Source organism: Dermacentor albipictus, chromosome 1 (assembly GCF_038994185.2).
Source record: "Dermacentor albipictus isolate Rhodes 1998 colony chromosome 1, USDA_Dalb.pri_finalv2, whole genome shotgun sequence".
In the NCBI taxonomy this organism is placed as follows: Eukaryota; Metazoa; Arthropoda; class Arachnida; order Ixodida; family Ixodidae; genus Dermacentor; species Dermacentor albipictus.
The window spans coordinates 126,281,754-126,309,689 of record NC_091821.1 but is presented as its reverse complement, the minus strand read 5'-3'; the positions used below and the strand labels follow the sequence as shown (position 1 = coordinate 126,309,689).

General features: G+C 46.6%; 1 long non-coding RNA gene across 1 annotated transcript in view; it reads right to left on the bottom strand.

The window, feature by feature from the left end:
- Nucleotides 1-27,936, bottom strand: part of LOC135917582 (uncharacterized) — a 98,567-nt gene that overhangs the window by 52,043 nt on the left and 18,588 nt on the right. The window contains exon 2 of the long non-coding RNA XR_010569339.1: nt 5,774-5,864. This is a non-coding gene — a long non-coding RNA (uncharacterized lncRNA). The remainder of the gene's footprint in view (nt 1-5,773; nt 5,865-27,936) is intronic.

Genomic DNA, 27,936 nt, shown 5'->3' with positions numbered 1-27,936 from the left:
CCAAGAACTTTATTTGCTTCGTTAGAAATGTTTGTTATGTGGGACTACCAAGTGATACACGGTGTTATGGTTATAATGAAACATTTATAGGAATTCTTGGGGGATATATTGGAGCCGCAAATAAAGTACGTTGGAGTGGGATAGCATTTTCTGCGATGGAAAGAAACGACTGATGTTTTCTTAATGTTGAGAGTCATAAGCCAGTGTCTGCACCAGATTTCAATAGTTATATCATTTTACAGGGTCTGGCAGTCATTAGGGCAGTTAATAAGACGATAAATTACGCAGTCATCGGCGACTAAATGGATATTAGACGATATATTATTAGCCAGGTCGTTAATATAAATTAAATATAGGAGGAGACCGAGAACCCGTACGATGAGGTACACCTGAGGCGACAGGACGTCGGTATGATGAAGTCTGGTTGCCATAAATGAATTGTTCCTGGTTAGACAAGAAATTTTTTATCCAGTTTAGAATGGCAGTGTCAAGATTTAAGCGCGAAAGTTTGAAAAAAAAGACGATTATGCGGTACTTTATCAAAGGCTTTTTCAACATCTGGGGATAGGGCGTATGCCGGAATATTGTGATCAATACTTGAGCTGACGTCCTTAATATAGAGCGCTAGTTGTGTGTCACACGAAAGGCCTTTATGAAATTTGTGCTGACTGGGGTGAAAAAAATGTACAGCAATAAGGAAATTGACGGTTTCAGAACAGATTATGTATTCCATTAGTTTACAGCTCACGCATCTCAGTGATATTGGGCGGTAGCTTGTAAGTGAGAATAACGGACCTTTCTTGACTATTGGGATGGACCTTGCCAACCTTGTAGTCTCGTGGCACCACTCCAGATGACAGTGATTGCTGGAAGCTATGTGACAGTATGGCAGCATAAAAATGTTTAGTGTTTTTTTTACAACTTCAGAATTTATACAATCAATTCCAGCTGAAGATGACACTTTCAAGGAAACAATTACTTGAACGATACCATTAGGTTCGAAGATGACATTAGGCATAACAGGGTAATCGTGGTGGGGCACACATGGAAATACATTGTCAGGTTCATCAGTAAAGACCGAACAATACGTGGAATTCAGTGTTTCGGCAACTTCGAACTTCGGGACGGGAACGTTTGTTTGATTGGATAACGAGATAGGTTTAGAATAGGTTGGGTTTATGGTGTTCCAAAGCGTTTTGTGGTTTGTGCGCAGCACGCCTGGCAGGGTGGAAGAGAAGAATGTTTCATAAAGTTTTTCGGTCTCACGATACTTTTGTCTATGCTTGCTTAGAGTTTTATGTTTTAGCTGACCGGAAGTATCTTTCCTTTTTATTATTAGGCCGTTTTAATGTGTTATTGTACCATGGGGAAGAAGGCCGTTCTGTAATGGTGATGGTGAAGGTTTATGTGTTTATCAATTGCTGCATATTGTTTTTAAAGAGCTCCCAGTTTTCTTCGACAGACTAATTGGAAAAATCTACAAGGAACCAGTTGCAGAAAGAGGCTAGTTCGTGATTAATACCTTGATAGTCGGACTTGTCGTATAGGTTTTTGTTTGCTTTCTTTGGATTGGGCAAGTTATATTTGAAAGTGGCATGAATAACTGCGTAATCTATTAGGCAGGTTAGGTTAGAGGCGGAGTCAATTTTATTCGTTTGGGACGCTAAAAATAAATCTAGCAGGCTTGATGCATTATGAGCCGTCCGCGAAGGGAAGCTAATTATTGGGGATAAGTTGAAGGTTAGGCATGTATCTATGAAGTCGCTTTCAATATTCTGCTTTCAAGTCGTTAATGATAAGTATGATAAGTTGTGGCGGGGAAGTTAGAATCCCTAAGTAAAAGAAGAGGGGCACTTACCGAAGCTGAAGTAACTAGTTCAAGAGCATCATGAAACTCGCCAATGAACGAGGAATCGGTATCTGGGGGGCGGTAGCAAACGCCAACGGTAATCAGTGGAACGGCAGCTTTGCAGCGAATGAAGATAATTTCAAGATTGGAAGGAACGTCGACAGCGCAGCGTTTTAAATTGTGGTGAACGGTGATTAACACCCGAGCCCCACGCCTGCCTTTGCGATCGCAACGAAAGATATCAAAGTCATTAAATAGAGGAAGCAATTCAGAGTCGGAAATTGAAGAATTCAGACATGTTTCGGTTAGTAGGACCAAGTTGCATTCGGGTACCTGTATGAGACTAAGCAGAAAATCTCGTTTAGGCAATATTCTCCTAATATTAGTATTATTAGATCTTGCCGTTGTTTGCGGGAGTTGGCCGACGTTGAGGAGGATTTTGAGAACTGAAGGTTTTTTTTACATTACTTACAATAATAACACAAAGTAATGAACAGTCAGAAAGTCATCGACGGCCGGCAGCAAATCGGGCGCTGCGGCCCGTGGCAAGAAGAACGAAATAATGAATGAATGTCTCTTCTCCCTGTCTCTCGCTTTTAACTCCTCAGTCTCTCGGGGTCACGTCACTTTCGGCCAATCGTCGAGCCAGCTCAGGGGTCATCATTTTCCTCCAATGGTAGGCGCCCGTGCAAGTGCCGTCACATTCGGCCAATGGGGACGCTCCAAAGGCGATGGGTGACTTTGATATGGGTGAGTGACTTCGATGGTTGAGTGATACGTTTGCTGATACCGAAGATAGTGCAATACTGGTCCGAGCGGCGGCGGAGGTGAAGCAGATTTTAAGCACTCCCCATACGTGGGTCCATCCCGAAGATAGTGCAATACCAGGACGAGCCGCGGCGGAGGTGAAGCAGGCTTCAAGCATTCTTCATATGTGGGCCGATCCCGAAGATAGTGCAATATCGGGCTGACCCGCGACGGAGATAAAACAGGCTTTAAGCACTCCACACGTGGGCCGGGCATTCGTGTGGCCCTACACCAGGAATGTCCGTGGTGCGCGGCCACACCGACCCTTATACCACATCACGTGGGAGTGCACGCTACACAACATCTATCTATCTATCTATCTATCTATCTATCTATCTATCTATCTATCTATCTATCTATCTATCTATCTATCTATCTATCTATCTATCTATCTATCTATCTATCTATCTATCTAAAATGGGTCTTGATGTCTTACTGAAAATCAGCTCTTGAAAGCCTAAAATCGGCTTTACGTCACAGTAGATAAGAGCCTATTGTACCTGAAGTAAGGGAAATTAACTAACATGCTCTGGAAAAAGGGCGCTATATCATCGTTCAGCGGTTTCCGGGTCATTGTGGCATTGACAGTTACGGCTTCGCTGACAAGGCTGCCAGGTCGGCCCACGAGGTCACTTTGATGAACTCATACATTCGACAAAGATGGATGCTGCAAGAGAACTTAGTTTCCTTGCTTGCACAACGACACAAGCTTTCTGGAATTTTCCGAGAGTCTCGAAGTGCCAGCTGCGTACCCAGCACCCTTTGTTACGCCTGCAAGTGCCTACTATATCCTTTCCCGCGGCGATGCATCATTGCTATGCTACCTATTTCTGTGAATGGAATTTACGAATGCTTGTTCTTGCCGTATAGGAAAGGCCGATAGACTAACGTTCGACTCTTGTAGACCTGAAGGAACATGCATATACCTCTCCTGAAACTGCCTTCAAACGACGTCCAGCACACCTACCTACAAACCCTCATCAAACCGCCTGGACTCCAGAAATATTTCCTTAGACGAAAGTTCTTGTACCGTGGCGGCATGTCCGTAGCTGGCGGAGAAGGCTATTCATATGCCACTGCGTTTTTTTTTTCTTTTTCGTTGTGTGTCGGCCTCAGTAACCGTTTATAGTCCATCTTTGCATTCTCATGCGTCCGCACAGTGTGCACTCTCTCTTCTAGTTCTCTTTATACTCCGTTTTTCCTTCAGTATACGATAGCAAACCGGACGCTCGTCTGTTTGACCTCCCTAACTTCGCACTTCTCACCTCTCTCTCCTTCACTCTTAGCTCTGGATACGCTAGTGTTGCTGACGGCCTGGCACACATGCTACTTCCAGATATTAGGTGATAAATTAGATTACGTACTCTCTGATGCCACAAACACATATCTCATCCATACATGAAGTGAAATGAACGTATTTGCAACAAGTAATCAGTTTTCGCAAACATGTGTGGAAGGACATTTGCGTAAAAAAAAAAGAATCCGAGCAGTTTCTGCAATTGGAGTCAAGTCACTGAAACCTCCACCACCACCTAAAAAACAGACAAGCCTGATTAAGTCAAGCTTATTCAGGAAACACTAGAAACAAACGACAATTCCCCAGCTGCCTACATTCCTCGGCTCCCTCAATAAAACCCCTCCCTGTAACTCCGACCTCCACTCGGACTTCCTCGACGTGAAGCTGCGCTTCTCTGTCGCCTCTGGTTAGGAGTGGCCTTCACAAAGGCATACTCTACATTAATTGGGCTGACTGACATTGCAGCATGCGAGGTCTGTGGCACCGAAGAAAACATCGACCACCTGCTGTGCCACTGTCCAAGATATGCCCCAGAGAGACAAGAACTTGCCAAAGCTTTCCAAAAACTGGGCACTCGGCCGCTTTCTGTGCAGGTGCTGCAGGAACACCGCCCTCATCGCGCGTTGGCCCATAAAGCGGTGAAGGCGCTTTTATGCTTCTTAAGGACGACGGGTTTGTGCGACCATCTGTGACTATTGATGCAATTTCTGTAAGACCACAAGCGTCAGCGAACTCACCGCAATTTCCTTCTTTCCTTCCCTCCTCTCTCTCCCTATGGTCATTGTTTCCCTTTCCCAAGCCTCTGGTGTAGGGTAGCCAACCGGACGTTATTCTGGTTAACCTCCCTGCCTTCTACTTTTCTCTTTCCTCCTCCTCAATAATATAGCTTAAACACATATCCCAAAACTCCAAATAATGGATGTCCAGAACCGCCACGCTTGTTGGCTTGACTACTCCGTCATGTGTAGGAAGTGCAACATATCCAGATATCCACGTTATTTATCGAAATTTCCATACACCGCAGCGCCTGAACACCTCCCCACGGCCCGGAGCCCTGCTTCACCGTAGATAAACTCCAGTCAATAAGTGCACAGCGACTCGCGTCGGCGGCGGTGAAAGGATGAGTGAAGGGGAGCGGAATGGAGCACTGTTCTTTGCAACTTATATTTATGCTTATCAGACGCTCGGGCTTATAGCCGAAGCTCTACAATTCGCTCGCAACTACGCAGCACTCTCGCTTCTCGAAAGTGGCCAACTTCGCAAGTGCACTTCTCGCTGCAAGCGCTACGCACGTAAGGTGTCTAGCCTTTCTTGAAGCGTACCTCAAATGCTCTATCTTAATGAAGTGTCTGTTCCACGAAAGTTTCAAGAGACAAAAAAGAGAGACGGGGCCTCATGCAAATTGATATTTCCCTAGGAGTGAGGCTAGAGGTCTAGGAGCCTGGGCGAGCAAAGCGAAGTGTAGAAGCTCCAGGTTGCGCAGACGGAAAGCAATCAATTCGTACTTGCCGTCGAGAATTTCCCCTTCTCTGCCTATCAAGCAATACTTTCGCAGCAAGCTTCTGTAAGCCGCTTTCGGAAACGTTGCGTTCGAGTTAATACCCAACGCCGAAGAGCATACTTGTCTTACCGTGAAGGCAAAACCCGGCGCTCGCTATAATATTTCTGTCCGTCGGGAGATTTTCCTTCTTACCACAATATATACTTTAGTTGGAAGTTCTTGCTGGCTAGTTCGTTCATACTTGAAGGTAGGTTAAAACTGTGCGAAAAAACGAAGACAAGCGGAAGGAACACATAATACACAACGGACGCAGACTCACACTTCAATAGCTCGGAAATTCTTCGGACATGGCCCCAGCAAGGAACCAGGTGGCCAAAAAGTGCTTGAACTTGTGGTAGGACCATCCTGCGCTTCAGGCAATACACCAGAACACAGGATTGGCCCACTGCGATGAGGTTTGCGCATGCATGAAATCGCTGCATCTTGCTATACTTGTGAACACAACAGCTCATGGCGGCGGCGTTGTCGTTGCTAGCTGTGCAGCGCGTCTGGCAAGCCCGTAGCTCGACCCACGGATGGTCGGGAGCACGCGTCTTGTCAGGCGCCAGACACGCGTTCCAGATCGGTCATGCTCCAGCGCCCGACGTGCTCTACCGCGATGCGTCATCAATGGTTATGAACTACGGCAGCGCCGCTATACTCGCGACACAAAACGCATCAGCGATACGCGCGGTCGCGCCACTGAGAAAAAATTCTAGTACACGCTGCTGTTGTGGAACTTCGGGTCAAATTTTCTTGGCGACCGAGATCGAGCACCCGTGACTGCATGGTCGGCGCACGCGCGTGCACTTCCTAGACCGCGATAAAGTATAACTATGCTAATCAGTTTTATTGCAATAGCAATTATATGGACACTCCAGGCGCATTTCCACCGTCAGCGTCGGCGTGATGTTTTGTATAAAGTCCAAGTGCGCGTATCGCGCAGCGTAGTGCGGCCACGCGGGCCCTGTCTTGAAAGCGATCTGCGATGTGTACAGAGTGTAGTTGTGCCGAGGTCTGCTAGCTTCATGTGCGCTGTGTTCTCGCCGCTTAAGAGGAAGCCTTAGCTCGGGCCCAACTCCGCCACGGCCTATCAAATATATGCAAAGCGCGGCAACGCTTTTCTGAGATAACCGCCATACCGATTTTAATGAAATTTGTTGCATTTGAGAGAGAAAGTTATATTGTAGCGACTGTTGGCCGCGGAATTTCTATTCAGGGAATTAATTTTGTTAAGAAGATTTTCAAAAATTCGGGAGTTCGAAAACACAGAAGCACGAAGTTTAGAAATTAATAGCTTTGCATAAGGAAATGATATCGCAGTTCTGTAAACGGCATCCAGTAGAACTTTCAAAGCTGACAAATTCATTATGTCAATTTATACCTTACGTGAATTCGTTACGTTTTGTGCAATGGTTCTGCAAAACCTGCACTTCCGTATTACTAAATTTCTTGAGATCCATGTGTAACATATAAATTTTGTCCGCTTTTGATGTACTATTATTTCAATTCACAGAATTGTGATATCATTTTTCATTGCTGAGTTACAGTTGTAAACTTGATAGTTTCATTTTCTAAAAATTTGCCATTGCTGCCAATTTTTATTAAAAAATTGACGGCATAACTGAAGAATTCGAAACAAGCAATCACTAGATATTATGTTTTTCTTTCAAATGCAACAAACCTCGTCAAATTTGGCGCAGTGGTTGCTGAGAAAAGCGAATTCTTATTTTACATGAATTTAGATAGGAGCACCAAAGCTAAAGCTTCCTCTTAATTCGCGTTCAAGCGAGCGGCAGCACGAAGGTCAATTCGCTCGCTGCTGTTGCCGGTCTTTCTCGCTGCAGCATTTTTACAGCGAGTGTCCGCGCTCATCAAGTGAGATGTGTTTATGTTTGCCTGTGCGCGCGTGACACCATGCTTGTAAATTTAATTAGTAAGCGAACGTTTACGAGTTTTTGCGGCCAATACAACTACTATCCTTACTTCGTATAGCTGTCTAATAATTTGCTATAGCTATCGATGCTTCGCCTTTCGGGCGAAACTGCGACTTTTTATCCAAATTCGCCGTTAGCCCTCAGTGGTGGGTCAAAATGGCTCGGGCCACCCATATGCTTGGGCGGGAGCCGGGCCATTTCGACCTACCACAGAGAGTTAATGGCGGATATTTAATAAAAACAGGCTGATAATGTCTTACGACATCCCTTTTCCCTTGTGTTGGGCCTTTCGCTCCCAACGGGGGAGCTGCCCGCTTCGGGATAGGAAACTAGCGTGACCTAATGGGCCACAATAAAGTTTTTCCATGCATACATCCACCCCTTTTCCCTTGGTTCTTACCATGGCCTTGATTTGTTCTCGTGCGTCATGAAAGTGTAGTGAGGTGTCGTGTGCTCGTATCATTTCTTTAGGCCATCGAAAAGTACAAAGCAGTTCTTCTGCATTCAGAGAAAACAAAGGCGTGCAGAGAAATTTGCCTAGTGTTCAAGACAAGGTGGTTGTCATTTTGTCTACATCAACGATCTCACGCTCTCGCTTTTATTTACCAACATGCCGCATTTGGCAATGTTTCTGACAAGCGGCTACTTCTGAAGTTGCCTGCTTCACTCTTAACCCCCTTGTTTTCGAATGATTACGTAACTGTCTGACTAATTGACAACAGTTCATTTATGCTAAAGCAAATGTCTCTCTCCCTTAGCACACCGCAGGGCATGGTTTTCTGCTCACTACGTATTTTTAAATACGCATTAAAGACTTACCTGACGTTATCTCTTCTAGGTTTGTCTATTGGCTGATGACTGTGTAGTTTATGGTTCTGTTAATAGTCACAACTACACTCTCATTGTGCAGCCTTATTCTAATGATAGCAATTTCCAATAGCTGATGTTCTTTAACCTTAGTAGAACATTAATTACGTTTCACCACCTCCAATACGAGCCGGCAGCTAAGCTTACGCTATCGCCTGTTCTGAAATATATACTGCCAACTCATACAAGTGCCGCGGCATCAAGGTGTGTATTAACATCAGTTGGTCCTCTCACACTTCACGCATTAGCAATCGGGATCGCGAACCATTGCCTATGCTGTCTCTGTGCCGCGCTACCTATGCCTCCCTCACCATAATTACTAACAGCAGTAACTACTAAACCACACTCCGAGGCAAGCTTAAGGATGCACGTGCCCTCAGCTTGGGACACTTACCAATCAAATCTTTTAACAGCTCTGCAACCTACATCAACTCGAGCAGCTACGTTTATTCACTCCGTTTATTCGTACCGCATTAGCTACACTACACCGAATCTAAATGGCGTCATAATTTGCGCCTGTTGATTGAACATCTCAAATTTCAAACAGCGCAACAAGGGACAGGGACATTAGAGGACGCACACAGCGCTGTGTACTTCTTATACTCTCCCTTTTCCTTTTTGCGCTCTTTTAAATTCAAACCTCAACCTAGATTGAACCTTGCAGCCGTGAAACTGCTCAGTAACATAGGAAGTCTTTATGTTTTTCATGAATTCCATAATCATCGTGTGATCATACTGTTACTATCGCACCTGCGAACGCAACGCATTTCGTCCAGATTTAGCCATCCGAAAGATGTTTATCCCCCACCAAATCAATTAAAATTAAATTATGGGGCTTTACGTGTCAAAACCAATATCTGATTATGAGGCACACCGTAGTGGAGGACTCCGGATATTTCGGCCACCTGGGGTTCTTTAACGTGCACCTAAATCTAAGTACACGGGTGTATTCGCATTTCGCCCCCGTCGCAATGCGGCCACCGTGACCTACCCGCCAACTCACTGTACTCGTGATACAAACCCTGCTCAAACAGAAAAAAGACTGAAGTCACTGATCGGCTTTCGTGCAATAACCCATATTGCTTCCCCACTTGAGGTATTAATAAGTAAAGCCAAATGGGTAAATAAATAAACACGTACTGCTTCTGAGGGTGATCGCTACGCATCAGTGAATATTCCAGTGGGTTTTTCGACTATACCAAGCCGTTCCCAACGTTCTCGTGGCAAAATCAACAGCACCCTGGCACGTAAATTTATTTATTTATTTATTTATTTATTTATTTATTTATTTATTTATTTATTTATTTATTTATTTATTGTGCTTTATTTTTTATACGAACCATGGGCAAGAGTCAAGAAATAAAAAAAGTGTGGAGTGTTTCATTGAAAAGAAAAAAATAGGGTCGCTATGTTTGTTCAACATATTTGAAGAGAAGCACGGTGTCGTCTTCTAGGTTTTCTTTCTGTAATTAAATTTCTGTCGCAATTTGCCATGCGTATTTTCCTTCTTTCTCTCACTCTCTCACTTTTTTTTTCTGAAGGGCACCAATTCTGCGGATGCAGCGGGCGACATCACTGAACCTCGGGCAAAACACCGGGATTTCTTAGCAGCAAATGGAAAAACATGGGCAAAGAGACTACTGCAATCATTTTCCTCCCGCTCTACCTGCCTTTTTTCTTCCTTTTATGTTGGCGACGCCCGCGCTTAAGGAGCCATGCTCATTGAGAATGACTGTATCATGATGCAGTAAGTCCGCCCGCTTGTCGAGCCTAGAAAGTTTCGCCTTTCGTGTAGCAAGAGTGTTAGAAACCAGAGCTTCGAAACAACCACATAACAATTTAGATTAAGCAATTCAACGACAACAAACGCAAGTAGTATGTATTACAAAGATTCTATTGATTGCATAATTTGGTGGATTGCCTTCTAGCCCTTCGTAAACGGCGCACAAAGTCTATTCTACTGCAGCTTGAAGCACATTTATATCCCAGAAATAGGCGGGCAACTACAATAAGTGGGAATGAAGAGAGAGAGAGAGAGAACTTGAAAGCGCCTCAAAATCAATGTGGCGAATCTTAGGTGAAGTGCTCCTGCAACCTTGGCATTGCAAAACGAGATATGAGCATTTTCATGACTCATTTCTTTCTCACGTGTGCCACTATTTGTCATGAATGCGAAGACCGTTCAATGCGCTTTGCAGTTTAACGGTCCACCCGTGTCTCGTGCGACGTACAAAAGGCATTCGCATTCCTAACGGACACCCAACCCTCACGTGATTTTGACGCACCGTTACCCCTGCCTTGCAAGGGTTATGCTCCCGTTTTTCAACCGCACTCCTGTGGTTGAAGCTTGGCCAGCTTATATCACGCTCACTTGCCCACGGTACCAGGCATGGGCCGCTTCTTTATTTTTTTTTTTAATTTTGTATCTCAATATGCAGCTACCATTCGGCAAGCGAGAAATTTGCGACAGCTCCAGTCGTTTGTCATGCCTATATCCACGCATAATACGTACACATGCCCTTTCGTGCGCTGCTGCCGAATCCCGCGCAATTTTACCCTAGCCGGCGCGTTTGCCACGTTTCAATTATCGACGCTCTCCGAATGATGCGGCCTTGTGAATTATTAGCTTCTCTTGCGATCCATGGCTATGTTTCAGTCAAATAAAGAGAGGGCAATACGTACGCAAAACGCATCAGAATCGCTGTTTGAAATGTGCGCGGCCTTGCCTCGTGAAAATGCGGCGAACAAGAAGTACAGGCGAACTTCTATTAAAGCTGATAAACAGCTGCCTTATCCCTAAGTCCTTCTTTGCCTGCTTATTTTAAACTCCTTTCGGATTACTTCCTACACTTGTGCAAGAAAACACAGTGAACAAATAATGTTCTCTTATACGAGTGGCGTAATGAGTGCTCAGACGTGAATTATGTATTCGTTGCCTGAAGCTACAGCAGAAACTTCTCCAAGATGCTGACATGATGCAAAGTTTCGAGCAACGTGAAGGTAAGCATGGTGGTATTTATTGATTTATTTATTCTGAATACATTCGGGACGAAGGCCCTCTAGGAGGATATTGTATAGAAATGGGGGAGAGGGGGACTGAAGAAATGGTTCACTGTTACAAAGATGAACAGTAACACAAGAAAACAAGGTGAGTACAAGATATAAGCGCCACTGCACGACAAAAATGTACACAGTAATATATCAAAATATAATTATACAATATTGCTGGTGACAGCAACAAAACAGCATAAATAAAGACAATCGCAAGTACACTACTAAAATGTCCCCAGATCGCGTAGGCTACTATACGGTGGGACGGTGCAATAGGTCTTGAAGTTTAGTAAATTCTGATTTAGTCTGTGCGGTGGCAAATTATTCAAGTCAATTGTGGTTATAAATGTGAATGAACGGGCGAAAGACGACGTGTGACAAGTGATTCATCTCACTTTGCATGAATAGTCCTCGCGAGGGAGCATAGTCGAGAATGTTTTGAAGAAGTTCTCACGCAGAGATTTGTGACTACATTTTACGCAAGAGCTAAAGGCAGATGATTTCACAGTAGCTTGATAACAGTTCCAGCTCAGCACGTTGTTTTAAAGATGTTACACTGGAGTAGCGCGAGTAATCTAATAATACAAAATGAACAGCACGATTCAGAAGAGAATCAAACTCATTAATTATGTGTGGTTGGTCAGGATCTCAAATGGCAGAAGCATGTTTAATATTGGGGCGAATAAATGTAATATACACGAGCTTACGTAAGTGCCTGTGTGCCTGCTATAGGATATGCTTAAGCATATTGAATGAACGATTAGCTGAAGCGAAGTTTATATGAATGTATTTGTTTCATATTAAGTCACGCTGGAAATTAATTCCAAGATATGCGTGATTGGTGGTACGTAAGGAGTTGTGTTTGTAAGTGCTAGTAGCTTCAAATGTGCAGAATTTAGTTAGTGGTCCTGCGCTTTGTTCACCGACGTCATACCCATTAAGCTATAACTTATCCCTATGAATAAGAATGGAGATAAAAAGTGTATTTATTAAGATATTCAGACATGGTATGGCACAGTTTCCTTGGGTCAAGCAGCTGGAGGCAGAAAGAAATGAGGTAATGGTATGAGAAACAGGAACCTCAATTTTGATACGTATTTGTTGTGCACATCGCATGATTATGAAGTTGACAAGGGTTCGGAGAATCATCGTGCAATCCTCAGGGAATCTTATTGTATGGCTACATTCCACCTATGTCATCGTACGTAAGGCGTTATGGTTGGCGTGTAATACCCCGGGCAGAAAGGATACTCAACCACCATGCCTCATGTTACAGTTGGCGTGTAACAACCCGGGCAAAAAGGATGCTCAACCACCATGCCTCATCGAAATGGAGGACGGATTCCTAATTTGCTATGGTTGTCTCGAATGGTTGCTGATGTTACGGTTGGCGTGTAACACCCCGGGCAAAAAGGATGCTCAACCACCATGCCTCATGTTACGGTTGGCGTGTAACACCCCGGGCAAAAATGGTGCTCAAAGACCATGCCTAGCCGAAACGCAGGACGGAATTCTAATTTGATATCATTGTATCGAGGGGTTGCCGGTCTGGCAGGCGCCCCGCAGTGATGATAGGCCCCTTTGTGTGTGTGCGACCAAGGTGAGAACTTTCCGCGAATCAGACAGGACCCCAGGTGGTCGCCAGTGGAGGCACGCTCGTGAAAACATCGCCCTAGAAGATAGGAGCAGCCGCAAAGCAACATCGGGGACGTGCAACCTCGCCCAGGAAAGTGGGAGCCGCCGCCAAGAACCGTGGGACTCAGTGCATGTCACGTGACGTTGGCGTGAGCAAGATCCCGCCTACAATTTTAGTGGGCCTATTTAAGGGACCGCGCAATGTACTTTTTCACTTCATTCTCTTCTTCTCATCTTTCACCGGCGATTGAATAAACTGTGCAAGTTTCGCACTAGAAATCGTCTCGTCCCTGCCTGATGGCCACGGTCTACAGGACGCCTGCAGCCCGCCGACAACGCCACGCTACCCAACAGTAACGCCGGTCTAGCTTCGAGAACCAGGCGTCGCAACAAAGGGCAATAAAAGCGTCGCCAAGACTATTCCTGGCGCGACGTCTATTTTTAGCACTCCCACAGCAGGTAGTTTGTTATTTTCTCTTAATATTGCAAAAAATGACATGCTCGTATTTGAGAATGTTGCAGGTTGTCCGGGGCTCTTAAAGTCGCGTATAGCATGACAGGTATCATTGCCTTACCAGTTCGTAGACCTTAAAGCACTGGCGTCGCGTGCCATTCGAAGTCGCGTGGGGCACGATACGGGTGTTGTGTGAGAAGACTGCGCATCGTTTCTTTCGTGTCTTGTTTTGCGAGCAAGGTGCGTTTGCAGTAATGTGGGAAATCGTATTCCTCCTCTGGTTCTTCGCTTGCTTTGCCGCTCTTTCCGCCAGTGTCTCCTGCTCCCAACATGTCAGTGGAAGCCGTGGAAATTCGCTGTGAAATGGCAGTGTAGAGACTATATTGGTTTCGCTTTTCTACATTCTTTCCTTGGAATGTATGCAAATTCTCTCTTATGGCAGTTTCGGCGGCCTTATTGCCGGGTATGCTTCGGTGATCACAGGCCCTGAAAAATGGCATCGTGTATCCTTCCGATCGTCAGATATTGGTTGTGGTTCATACACGCAGTGTAGGCGACTACACTGCGTTCATGCGTTAACCGCCGTGCAGCCGACTGAAATTTTTTGATAAATGGAAACGTCTGACAGACAGCCTACATTTATTTGTTTGGTAGTATTAGACAAGAGATCTATTCGAAAACAGCGTGGTCTTGTGACTCGAAACTAACTTTAGAGGCGGAATGCAAAAAATGCAGTATATCTAACGAGTTGGAATCTATATACAGCGAAGCTTTGTGTGAGTGCATAAAGTGCTCAAACACGAGTACACACACACACACACGCACGCACACACACACATACATTATACTGAGCCTTTTGTTAAGCGGAGTTGCTGACTACTAGCGAACCCGACGGACGCCTTGAATGCATCATGATTTTATAGGCAGCATGCGCACAGGTACCTAGCGCAATTCTAATCCATTCTATCCGCAAGAAGTGTTTCACTTCCTCATTTCTGTGCAACCGACGTTGCGCGAAGGTGAGATTTCCGGTTTTTTTTTTCTTCACCGCGCCGCCGGCGCCACCGCGGAGGCAAGTGCCATTTGGTGGTGCTTCAAGAAACCCAGCGGCCCGCATTCTCCGCTGTTATTGGCTGGGCTAATTATTAGGCAAGAGAACAGGCAGGCCGCAGCCACCGTCATGAAACCCGGTGAGGTTCGCAAAGAAAAGCTTCGCTTTTAAAACGGTCCACAACTAAATTCATTGTAAATCCAGTACATGGTATGGTGGCTGCCCGACTAAGAAGTCTGTTTTCAGAGCTTATAGATCCTTTCTTTGATCTACTTCGTATACCGCGCTTGCTTATGCGGTATTCACACTGGGTAGAATGGTCTCGCTTCGAAGCGGGAAGTGCGCATAACATGATGCAACGTCGCGCCTTTTTGGGGCCAAGGCACTGACGTAGACAGCGACGTATGATGGGAGACGTTTTGCTGCTCCAGTACAAAATATACCCTCTTGGCGAGGGAGACAGCAGGGATCTTGCGGACTAGTCTAGCAACCTAACACACCGCGCTCCCTAGCTGTATAGAAGCGGCATAGAAATCGCTGCTTCCTTCGCAAGTGCTTCGCAGTCTTCTTCACTTCGCAGTGATTGTTCTGTGTGCCAACATTGACATCCCTCAATCTTCGTACAATCTATGGGAGTTGGGTAGAAGCGCGAAGCACCGTGATGGCATGCTCACTGCATCATCCGCCCTCCGCGTCGAGGGTTCCGTCGTGTGAATACGCTTTGGCAATTAAATTGATTATTTCTTACACCTGCGCTGTGGATTTCTGTAAGTGATGTAAGACTTGTTCGGATGTGTAGCGTCCTCTTTCGGCAGGTTAAAGAAATGCACAGTTTAGTCAGGCTGGTGGTCCATGGCATCGCACAAGCATGGCACTACAAATATAACCACTGGTACCCTACAGTGGGTAAGTGCCACACTTACTCATGTTACCATCACCATGGTCTGAATCGGTTTGGGCAACCAACGAGTCACATGTTTTGGCTGGTCATTGCTGCATAGAAGTAGTCACTCTGCACTAAGACATGAATCCAACCACCCTTCCGGCAGCAGGCAGCCTTTTCTCTCTCTCCAACTCTCGCCACCAGGATATTGCCTTTATACGCATCTGCATGCCATCATTCGGTTGCAAGAAGCAAATGTATTTCGCTCAGATGGCTGCGCAGTTCCCTCTTCACCGCGTCACCTCCGACACCACACACTATTGCCACGTGTTCTCTTCTATGCCTCAAGGTAGCCTAAGAGCTGACCGATGTTATCCCTGAACGATTGACCGATACGTGCTACAATTTTCTCAATTAGTAAATTTTTCAGCGCAGAATGGATTCCGTGTACCTGCGCCTTTAGCAGTTACTCACCAGCGAGAAGCTCAGAGCCTCAGAGGGCGGTGGCCATCAAAGTTGGTCCAGAGCATGCGACAGCTCTTGGGCGAAAGGAAATTCGATTGGCATAGTGCTTTCTTGAAGTCAAATGTTAAATGCTGCGAACTCGCCATCGCTTGTCATATCAGGATTTGGTTCCCGTACTATCGACATGCGCCTTCAGTGCTCGTAACAGTGCGTTTTCATCATTACAGACTACGCATTCAATAATGGATTGCGAGTCTCTGTCATATTAAAACTTAGATGTGAGTATGGGCCATCACAGCCTCTTCATCACAGATACGCTGTTTGACGACGATACCACATATATCGGTATGCTGACCCCGTCATCGGTATTTGAGAACATCCTTGCAAGATTCTTGGGTTTCACCAAGACTTATTATCTAATACAGCCATGAAAGGCTGCTGTTAGTCATTTTATTGTTACACATGGTCCCCCTGTCTCCGCTTGCCTTCTTTTCCTCTCTGGCAAGAAGCTGACGATCGTGAACCGGGAGTTGGAGCACACGGTGCAACTGGGCATCTTAGGGCTTTTATTCAGTGCTTGGGCCTCACCTCTGCACCGTGTGCCTAAGGAGGATATGTTCGACTGGCTTGCGGCGAATACCACGCACAGAACGCTCAAACGCTCCCCGAACAGTCCAAGCTGTGGCACATTCAGGGCATCAGGGAAAGCCTGAGCACCTGTGCTATTTTCAGCAAAGTGGACCTTGTCAAGGCCGAGAGCTTTTAGGCATTCGAAGACGTTCACCATAATACCGTTTGTACTATTTGAGTATATGGTACAGCCTTTTCACCTTTGCAATACCGCTCAAACTTTCAAACGTTTTATTACACAGATGATGGCGCGACGGCTCTTTGTCTATAATGGCAACACTCTCAACTCAAGCGCCATGCTTGATGACCACGAACACCATGTGCGCATGATCATCGAGTCTCCGCAACGCTACGGTCTCATGGATAACGTCCAGAAATGCGTCGTCAGTGGTTCTAAGCTGGAGTTCTAAGTCATCATAGCTCTTCACGTAGAATGCGCCCTGCACAATTTTATGACCAGGCAGTCGACGACTCGCCCTCCCACCCACCCTTCAGTATTTGTGTGACTTCTTGAGGCTAAGCTTATCAAAGCGTTTCATCCCTAAACTGCGTTGAGATTCTGAAGCAGCTCGCCCAGCTTCTCCATAAGAACAATAGGCCATCTTCTGACAATCTACGGTCAACGAAAACCTGGGGCGGCTTGCACGAACATTTAATAACAAAGATTATAAAGCATTTAAGAAGACGTTCTTAAATGGCCCCTAGACAACACCTAGTCCGCACTCGAACACGTTGTTAAATTCTTTATTATTTTCGTTATTAAATGTTTATACAAGACGCTCCTGGATGCCTTCAGTGCAGCGAAACGAGCTGTCACAGATGCCGTATTGCTGGTCCATTACAGTTGTTTTGTCACGACGCGCATGATAGTGGATGCTTCCATTGTCGCCATCGGTGCTGTGCTCTAGCAACAGATTCACTCCGGGAATAATTTAAGCCCACTGAGACCCATTACAGCGCTTTCTGACGTGAGCTTCTCACCATGTGCCTGACCTATGTACACTACCAATACTTCGTGGGGGGGGGGGAGAGGGGGGGGGGGGGGCAAGCGGTACGTATTCGTGGATCCCACGCTTATTGCCCTAAGTACTACATATCAACTTCAAAGTGCATACGTTGCTCAGGAGCTTCGATACTTGGCTTACGTCTCGGCGATGACGACCGAAATATCTTACGCAAGGGTATTAACAACGAAGCGATTGACTCCCTTTCCCGCATAAAGACCTCCGTACGCCGTCGATTAGAGAATCTAAAAGCAACAGCACAGCTTGACGACACCGAGCTTGAAGCGTTGCGTGCAATGCCTCTCCCTTCGTCTTCAGTTTGTGCCTCACCTCTATGTAACCTGATCACTGCGCTGCTACTCTTAGGTGTTCGTATACCTATCCGATATACTGCCGGTGCCTATCAATTCTCCGTGTTCGGTTCTGTGCATGATGACTGCCATCACTGAATACGAGTTTCGCAATACCCCATCACGCAGCGTTACGTCTGGCCCTGCATGTACCGATATTTTCTTACAATATTATCATCAGAGGGTCCAAATTTATGTGTCGAGCCAGTGTGCCAAAGTGATGGGCCACACCAAGTCCCCACTTCACCGTTTCCTGCAATCCGGCCTTGGTTTTGATAACGTGCACGTCGACTACATTGAACTCCTTCTAGCGTCGCAAGGCTGCAGATATCTCCTAACGACAATGTATCGCACGTGGGTTCACACTTCATTTGTCACACAATGAGCGACAATTTAAGTCTGCCTCATTCAAGCCGCCGGTTTACAGCCTCAGCCCCAAACACTCGATGCCACTCCATGAGTTGTAATTCACCTTTAAAAGTCATGGTCAAGAGGTAGTGAGATGTAGGCTCACTGCCCACTGTCAAGATGAGCAGTGACGGCGATGTCTGGTCGCGGTCAAGAGGCGCTGGTCATTTATTAGATGGGCCGATCGTTTGCCTGTGGTTCTGATTCGTATGCGAGCCATCTATCGCAAAGAGCTCGATTCTCCGAGGTTGAACGTTTCTTCGGTCCTCCTGTCCGACTTCCTACTACTTCTTTGCCTTCATAAATTTGCCATCTCAGACCGAACGAATGGGTTTGCCTGCGGAGGCCTCCTTCGGACGATCACGGAGGTGCATAAATCGGTCGTGCTGGAAGGCAACAAGAATGACGGTCCATGGCGTACGTGCCTGCGATAACGTTACGACGGACAGATGATTTCACGCAAACAGTAAATTGGACATCTGTTCTTTGTCCGTCGTCTCTGCAGATTCGATGCTATGTTGTACCAACGTCGTAAGTGATTAAAACGCTGAAGTAGGCCACAAATACTATATTGTGAACACTTTCCGAGTCGCAGACTTATGCATTCGCGTGTAATTTACTGTGCAAGGATGTTGCGCACATTCTTCACGTTCATCATGCGTAATTCAACTTGCACGGCAACGTGAAAAAAATTGTTCTGACCCGCTTGCTTGTTGTACCCTGCCACACAATTACGGCTTAAAGCCATTGTGGTCTACACTGCTGTTTGTGCCAGTTCCTACCTATGGGCTGAAACTTCTAGGATATCATGGAAACTTGAGAAAACGCTAACGACACGCAAGGAATGATCAAAAGCAAGAATGGTAGTGTATCGGTAAAAGTGAACATGAGAAATATAACAGGGGCAGCTGACATCTTAGTTGAGATAGCGAAGAGGCAGTGAAATTGGTATGATCCTGTAATGCGCAGAGCAGATAAGCGGTGATTTATTCGTGTAACAGTACCTAAGTAAGGGAAACGGAGCGAAGGACGACCGAGGATTAGGTGCTGTAATGAGAATAAAAAATTTACATAATTATATGACGGAGCCGGCGGACGCACGACAGGGGTAATTGGAGATCCGTGGGAGAGGCTGTTGTCCTGCAGTGGACAAGAAAAAGGCTGCTGCTGCTGCTCCTGCTATAGCTGCAGCTGTTATAGCCATCACCACTGCCGCCACCGACAATCATTATTAGTCGCGTTTACATGAATACGACAGTAGCGCGTCGCATTTCCTATAGCGCATCATGGTAAACACATGCGACAACGTTTACATGCGGTGCATTGCCCTTCGTCCGAAACAAGCCGGGACCTGTTTCCGACGAGTGCGTTTCGCCGGTGAATGAAGGAGAGCACACGCCGGCAGCCGTCTCGTTTTTTTTTTCCCTCTCTCAACGTGATATGCCAGCGCTTACATGCACCGCGTGAGTCGACTTACCCGTCTCAATCTACCCACTCCTAGCGCATTAATGCGATTCGCCTTCCTAGCTAATTACCCTCATGTACATGGATGCGATCAGCTAGAAATGCAATGCGTACCTTGTTGCATTGACGTAAACGCTGCTACAGCCCCACCAGAATGGCATGGAGCCAGATGCTCGTTAATTAACTGAGTACACACATACAAATGCAAGAAAATATTTACACGACTTTAAAAAAATTTAATATTGTAGTTTTACGTGACCCACCGTAGTAGCGCCGTAGTGGCTTTGGTATTGTCCAGTTGAGCTCGAGGTCGCGGGTTGAGGCAAGCCGTAGTGCTTGGCTCCGGATAAATGTTGACCAGCTGGGGTTATTTAACGTGCGCCCAATGCATAATGTACGCGATTGTGTTTGCATTTGGCCCCCCATCGTAAGGCGGCCGTCGCGTCCGGGATCGAGCCCGCGACCTTGAGCTGAACACTTGCAACGTCACAGCCACTGGTCTACCAGGGCGGTCTGTTTACACGATGAACTGTCGCCTGCTGCTACGTTTTATCAGTCTTTATAAATAGTGCTGCATTTTATTACAGGCTAACTTCATGACGAACACACACGTTGCAACAGCCAGACCACATGGGATTAGTGACAGACCGCAACAGCTACCGAAATTTTGTCGCTGGGTAATATGCGTACTGTAAAGCGCACACTAAAGCGTGCTTTCATCTTGCTAGATTCCAGTGCGGTACTTCATGCGGGAATTGAGCTGCTGTTCCTTACGATGCACACCCGCCGTGGTTGCTCAGTGGCTATGGTGTTAGGCTGCTGAGCACGAGGTCGCGGGATCGAATCCCGGCCCCAGCGGCCGCATGTCGATGGGGCGAAATGCGAAAACACCCATGTACTTAGATTTAGGTGCACGGTAAAGAACCCCAGGTGGTCGAAATTTTCGGAGTCCTCCACTACGGCGTGCCTCATAATCAGAAAGTGGTTTTGGCACGTAAAACCCCATAGTCTATCTTACGATGCACACAGTAATCGCAGCTCTGTGGAAGCAAATTAACTCGGTGAATCGTGCTCTGTGTGGCGCATTTCAATTGTATACGGCGATGTTACCGACTTTGAGAGCTGCAACTTTGTTACTGCTCCCGTCACTATGCAGAAAAATTTAGTCGGGGAGAAGTTACAGCGTCATTTCGCTCCAATTCTAAGATCCTTTGCCCGACCGCATTGACATCAATATTCCATCCTCTATGTTGCAGTACCGCCTCGCGAAAAATAGACTCTGGAAAGCGCGAATAGTGGCAAAAGCGATGTTCAATGATATATTGCACTACGGACTCGCTATTTTCAATTAGTAACAAATTATTTTTTCCTTCACAGAATGCAAGTTTCACAATCTATGAAGCCTGCCTGGGAATTATGCCTCATGAACGTACGACGGCCTGCGTTCGGCCACCCTTGCCAGATGAAAAGTGGTCGCCGCGCACAACGGGTCCATATGTTGCCGCATGCAGAATTTCCGCTCGCGCAGTCATCGCGCAAGTCGCTACATTTTTCCAGTTCAATCCGGCGCGTACATAGAAGTGAATTATTACACAATTTTAGTACTGCACTATGATGATACATACGTGGCACGCAAGTTATTTGCGGAACGTAGGAGCGCCAAATGCCCACGTACGTAACCGGTAGAGCGTTAGAGGCCGGGCGCGTCGGAGCGCATTGGCCGCGTCCGCTAGTACGTCGAACCGTTGGTCGAACTAGACGGCGTTGATCTCGCTAACATGATGTAACGTGTGGGCGTGTTCCCGCTTCGTCGAAGTATATCTAGGCCTTTAAGAGACTACTTTTAATATGGATGAAATACACGAATCATATCGAGGAAAATAAAAACCGAGTACTTGCTTTCTGAGGCTGAAACGGTCATTTGCGGCGAACTGCACCAGAAGCAGGTTGAGCCTTTCGCGCAAACAGCACACACGGAACACTTTCTCGAAAACAAAGTTCCTGTTTTTGCTATGCATTCCCACCGTGCAGGATGAGGGAATGGCTTCTGCGCGTTCACTTCATGCAGCAAAGCCAAATCGTAGGCTATTGAAAAGTAAAGCCTTCCACTGGTCGCCTTTGACGCTGCCATTTTGGGAAACTCTTTTGTCTCGCGCCCTATCGAACAAACGAGAACAACGAGAGCACCTTTCAAGGCTCCCTATACGTACGCACGTAAGAATCGGATGCGTGCGTACGCAGCGGCCGCGTGCGCATCACGTACCGTTCGTGTCGCGCTCTACACATGCGCACTTTGCAGAACGAAACGGTCTTACGTACACAGCGCCGTTGCGTACGCTACATCTATTGTTGACGGGCGGCCGCACGCATCTCGTGGCTTTTGTTGCAGTCACGTCCCTCGGCGACGTGACTGCAACCTGGGTTAACGGGCCTGCGCGCGGTTCTTGTGTTATCGGAAACCGTTGTTCGGTGCTGCAGGAGACCGATCTCGCTCACCTTTTGGCACAGTGGTCAACAAAAAGAAGGATAAACAAAAATGCAGAAGCCTCCGTAGTCCAAGAACGGCCGTCGAATGCGCGCGGCGACGGTCGTGCGCGCAAATTACGCCACACAGCCCAACCACGCGTGAGCTCGCTGCTGCCGATTCGCCACGCAGCTGTTGCGTCCGTTTTGCGGTTTCGCAAGAGGGGCTGTACTCAGCAGCAGCTCCGATCACCGCCATCACGAATCCGCGCTTTCATTTGGCACGCCTCATCTTCCGGAGGCTCGCCGTAGCACGGAGACCTCGCACTGAGTGCGACTCGCGCGTGCAGAATACTATACACCGCCGCGCCTCGCAGCGATGGCCTTCGCCTCCCTACTCACTTCCGGGTGCTCAGACTGCCCAGCGGAATCGCGTCAGAGAGTGTGCCGAGTGAAGGTGTTTACCCGGCTGCTGATGTGCCGAACGTGGATCCCGTATAAATATTTCCTTTTTTTTTTTTAGCCATCCCAGCTCTTATTGTATTCTGTGCTTTTTTTAAGCTGAAATGAATGGCGCAATGGCGTATTGGCATGTACAAATATTGGCATTTCTAGCTCAAACGTGTCACCGACAGTATGCAAGAAAAATAAGGCGATTTTGGTTTACTTTGACACTGCCGTGAGTCGTTGTTACAAAGGCACTACTGTTAGAATGCGCAAACATGCAGGCTGTTTCACTTAACTTGAATCAAACATTAAAAATACGCAAATGCTGCGTAGCTGGTCAGATCCAAAGTAATGTTGTTTGCCTTCGCTTGGAGATTCGGTTGGTAACAACTTTATTTAGAGTCATGCAGAGCTTTCGCCGACGGGGCCTTAGGTCTCCCACGTGGGGACGTCGAGGTGTTGCCGCGCCGCCGCCTCGCGGGCCTGCTGGACGGCCCAGAGTTGGCCACCGAGGCTGGGGCTGCGCAAGGCAGCGGCCCACCGCGGCGGAAGGGTTCCGGAGTTAGCACCGTGTGGGTTTTGTTACAATCCCAGAGCATGTGAGTTAAAGTGGCTATATCAGTGTGGCAGACCTTTCATATATTCGTTGGGTATGTGCCGGGACGCCATTGGCCTCGATTATAATGCCGAGGACCCTAATTATCTGCACTATCGGGATGGTTGCTCCGTTTCTCGTGCGTAGTCTGATCTCTTCACATTCTCGCCTGGTCGTCGCCGGATTCCGACCACACCCGGATGGTCTGCCCCTCTGCGTGGGGCGGTAGAGTAGAAGTTCCGACTTTTTCGGCGAACATCGTAACCCCGTACCCACAAGGTACTCCTCTATTGTCTCGATTGCTAATTGCAGTGCCGTTTCGATGTGACCGTCGCTGCCTTCGTGCACCCAGAGGGTTGTGTCGTCGGCGTATATGGTGTGCCGGACGTCTTTGAGTTCTTGTAGCTTTTCTGCTAGCCCGATCATGACCAGGTTGAAAGCGTGGGCGAGATGATGGGGCCCTGCAGAAATTCAGATTATTTTTTTCATTCCGCCTAGCTATATGATTAGTCTTTATTAATTAATGAACTTCTCAATTACTATACTAAGATGAAAAGTTTCAATGAAAGAATTCTAGAGCAACATGAAAAATTCCCGATACAGCTTTCTGTTGCTCAGTACATGCTACATAAAAGTGTTTTTCCGTGCGTGACAGAAACCCACGACTATATACGCAGAGTGCCTCGAGCAGCCAGTCACGCGGCAATTTTTTTATTACCTGTGCCTTAACTAACTTCGCCTTAATTACCGCCAAATGTTGTGGGTTTGACTCCCACCAAAGACCGAGGGTTCGACTCTGACCAATGGTCGTGGATTCGAGTGCTTTAACGCTATCTTAATTAACTGTGCCTGAATTAACGTCGCCTTCATTAACATCAAGGGTCGTGGGTTGGGCTCCCACAAATGGCCGCGGTTCGACTCCCACCGCAGGTAGAGGATTCGTAGCCTTTTCGTACCTCTCGTGTCATTGACGTGTTTTCGCTCAAAGTCGACTGACCGGTGAGACATATAAGGCGTTCGCCTTAAAAATAATCTGAGTATCTCCAAGCGACGGCCAACAACATTACCTTGGTTTGGTCCAGCCACGTGGCATATGCGTATATATATTTAATATGTTTGGCTCAAATAACGTGAAACACCCTGTATATAAACGAGCAGAATGGGGGTTAACCGAGGAGCCCGATTTTTATTAATCGTATCATACGAAGCCAACAAACATTGACACCAAGGACAACATAGGGGAAACTACTTGTACTTACTAAATGAATTAAAGAAATTATAAATAAACGTAAATGAAAGTGGATGCAAAAAGAAGTTGCCGCAGGTGGGGAACGATCCCACGTCTCCGCATTACGCGTGAGATGCCGCGGTAGCTCAGTTGGTAGAGCATCGCTTTTATCTAGCACGTATATTGAGCAACAGAAAGCTGTATCGGGAGTTTTTCATGTTGTTCTACAATTTTCTCATGGACACTTCTCATCACATTATGATATTTGAGAAGTTGAATAATTAATTAACGCTAATGATCTAATTAGGCGGAATGAAACAAAGACAATTTAATTATCTGCAAGCGACGGCAAACAACATTATCTGGTTCTGTCCAGCTACGTGGCATTAGCATATTTTTAAACTCTGGCTAAAGTTAGCTGGAACACCTTGTACATCCTTTCATTGTTTCAAATAAGAGAACTGTGTGGATCCCCGAGTTTTTGTTTTTCCTTCATCCTCTTTCTTTCTCCTCTTATTGTTTTCCAAGCGGATTCTTTAGCGGGCGAACTACACACATTCATCCAATACGGTCGCTATGAACCTGGAGTCATAAGAAATTAGATGTTTGCTCAAATTTTCCCATAGCTAACAAGCTGCAAGTGTTATTGTTGCCCAGGCCGACAGAGAACCATCGTGAGCCCCATTGCACGTCGGTGCTGAAGGAAGAAAGAAAGAAAGAAAGGAAAACAAGAGGCGAAAGGCAGAGAGGTTTACCAGATTAAGTGTCCGGTTGGCTACTCTGCACAATGGGGTGGCGTTAGGGTAGAAAAGATAAGGAAACAAGAGAAGATATAAAAAAAGAAAAGCATCAGTTTGCGCATTTTATTGAGTCTTGTTTCTTTTAAAAAGCACGCTAGTGCTTTTAAAGCAGTTCATGGCAAAGTCGGCTGGGACCAGGGTCCCAGAATTCTGCCTTCCGTAAAGGGACGGTTGTCAGTCTGGTCGAGCGTGGTGCTGAGGACTTGTCTTTGTGCACTGAAACGACGACAATCACACAGAAGGTGCGCTATCGTCTCCTTGCTCCCGCAAACTTCACAATCTGGACTTGTGGCCATTTCGATGAGGCAAGAGTACGCATTGGTAAAAGCTACTCCAAGCCATAGGTGACAGATGAGAGTTGCCTCCCATCGTGGTAAGCTATGTGGAAAGCGGAGCTTTGGATCAGGATCCAGGAAACAAAGGCACTGGTTTTTAATGTCTGCCGAATTCCACTGGACCGAGCTAAGCCCGCGAGCAAGCGCGCGGAGCTTTCCCGCTCCGTCGGTTCTTGACAGCGGGATAGCAGCGCAATCGGCACCGGTATGTGAAGATCGAGCGGCTGTGTTTGCTTGCTCGTTTCCGACGATGCCACACTGACTTGGCAACAACTGAAATACGATGTCGGGTCCTGTCTCAACTGCCCGATGGTAAATTTCCCATGTGTGCGCGACAAGTCACTCGTGGGGTCCACGGCACAATGCAGAGTGCAAACTCTGGAGGGCGGCCTAGGAAGTATAGAAGATGGACCATTTTTGAAGCGTTTCCTGATCGATCAATTTGATTGCTGCACGCAGAGCTGCAAGTTAGACAGCCGTGGTTGATGTCAAGTGCGATGTCGCGAATTTTATCGCTGTAGATTTTGCTGGGACAAATACTGCAGCTGCTGAACTGGGGTGCATGACCAACCCATCGGTGTAAACACGTAAGCGGCCACTGTGGACCTCATCTAATAGCAATAATGCCACCTGCTTGAATGCTGCAGACAGCATTTGTGCAATATAGACTCGATGTTATATAGCCACGGCAACCCCAAGCGAAATCGGTTTTCTACCGTTAGGCTGCCCTTGCACAACGAAACGAAGTGTTGCCCAGAGTCTTGCCCACCAGACACATTTGCGAACGTTCACTGCTGGCACGAGCGGCTTCGGACATAGCCTGAGCGATTATTTGAACTTGCAGTGCGACTAAAGCAAGTTTAAAAGCACGATGGCGTCCTTTCGAAGCTCGAGCCAACGTCGCCGTGAACGTAAGTAATTCGCGCACTTACTTAATAAATTGGACGTCTGCTTTATCTCTGCACAACAGGCACGCTTGAACTCGACGATCTCGTGAGCGTGTGCTGGAGCACCGCCGTTCGTGCTCATTCGGCATTCTCGCCTCCATACATAAGACACCGCTAGCTGACAGTTGCGAAGGAAATCGCAGTCAAGGCATTTGTCGCATCGTCTTAGCTGCGGCCCTAAAATGAGTTTACGCTGCAGCAAGCCCCGACGTTAGTGAAGCGCTGCGAAAAAGACGCAGCCCCGGTAGCCTTTCGCGTGACTGTCGCTACCGTTTCTTTCGACTTGAACGCATACGTCTCATTACAGAGGTTAACCTGGGTAGTGAAACGGAAGCAGCAACTACGAATTAAATTAAAATTAAATTATGGGGTTTTACGTGCCAAAACCACTTTCTGATTATGAGGCACGCCGTAGTGGAGGACTCCGGAAATTTCGACCACCTGGGGTTCTTTAACGTGCACCTAAATCTAAGTACATGGGTGTTTTCGCATTTCGCCCCCATCGAAATGCGGCCGCCATGGCCGGGATTCGATCCCGCGACCTCGTGCTCAGCAGCCTAACACCATAGCCACTGAGCAACCACGGCGGGTCAACTGCGAATCAGGTTTAAGCACCGTGCACAACTGTGCACACTGTATACGGACAGATGTAGACGAGTTCTTCTAATTAAGGTGCAATCCATGTCAAAGCGTCCCATGTCGCATAGCCCTTGGCGAAAACCGCAACTCTATACCATGTCGTTGGATTGGAACGTAAGGCCGAAGTCACAAGGCTTTTCGTTCGTTAGTGCTCTTTTCCATTGGTCAGTCTCCATTGCTAATAATATACAGGGTGTTTCAGCGAACACTTTCAAAAATTTTTAAAGGTTGCCTGTTATAGCTATAGTTATAGTCATAGTTAATTATAGTTCACGAGGTGGTCTACTCGAAGTGGCGAGCACTACTTGCACAGAAAATTGAAATGTAAAATCGACTAACAAGCATTAACTAATTAAGTTTTTAATTAATTATATTATGACCCATATTGCAATTCACAAATTCTAGCCGAGGAGTTCGCAAGGCGGATCCACTTGGTACGAATTCTCAGGACGATCCCAGTTTTTAGATATTAATTCCCAAGCTTTGCGGAGAAATGCATTCGCGTTCCAGTTACGTGTGTGCTTCAATGCATAATACGACATCTTGTTCACAAATTAACTGGAACACCAATCAATTTCTCCGCAATGTTCGGGAACTAATATCTCGAAACTGATGTCATCCGGAGAATTCATTCCAAGTCGATCCGCCTTGCGAACTCCTAGGCTAGAATTTGTAAATTGCAAAACGGGTCATAAGGCAATTGGTTAAAAAAGAGAATTAGTGATTTTTTGACAATTACTCGATTTCGCTTTTCTTTTTTTTTTTTTTCAAGTAATGTTCGCCTCTTCGA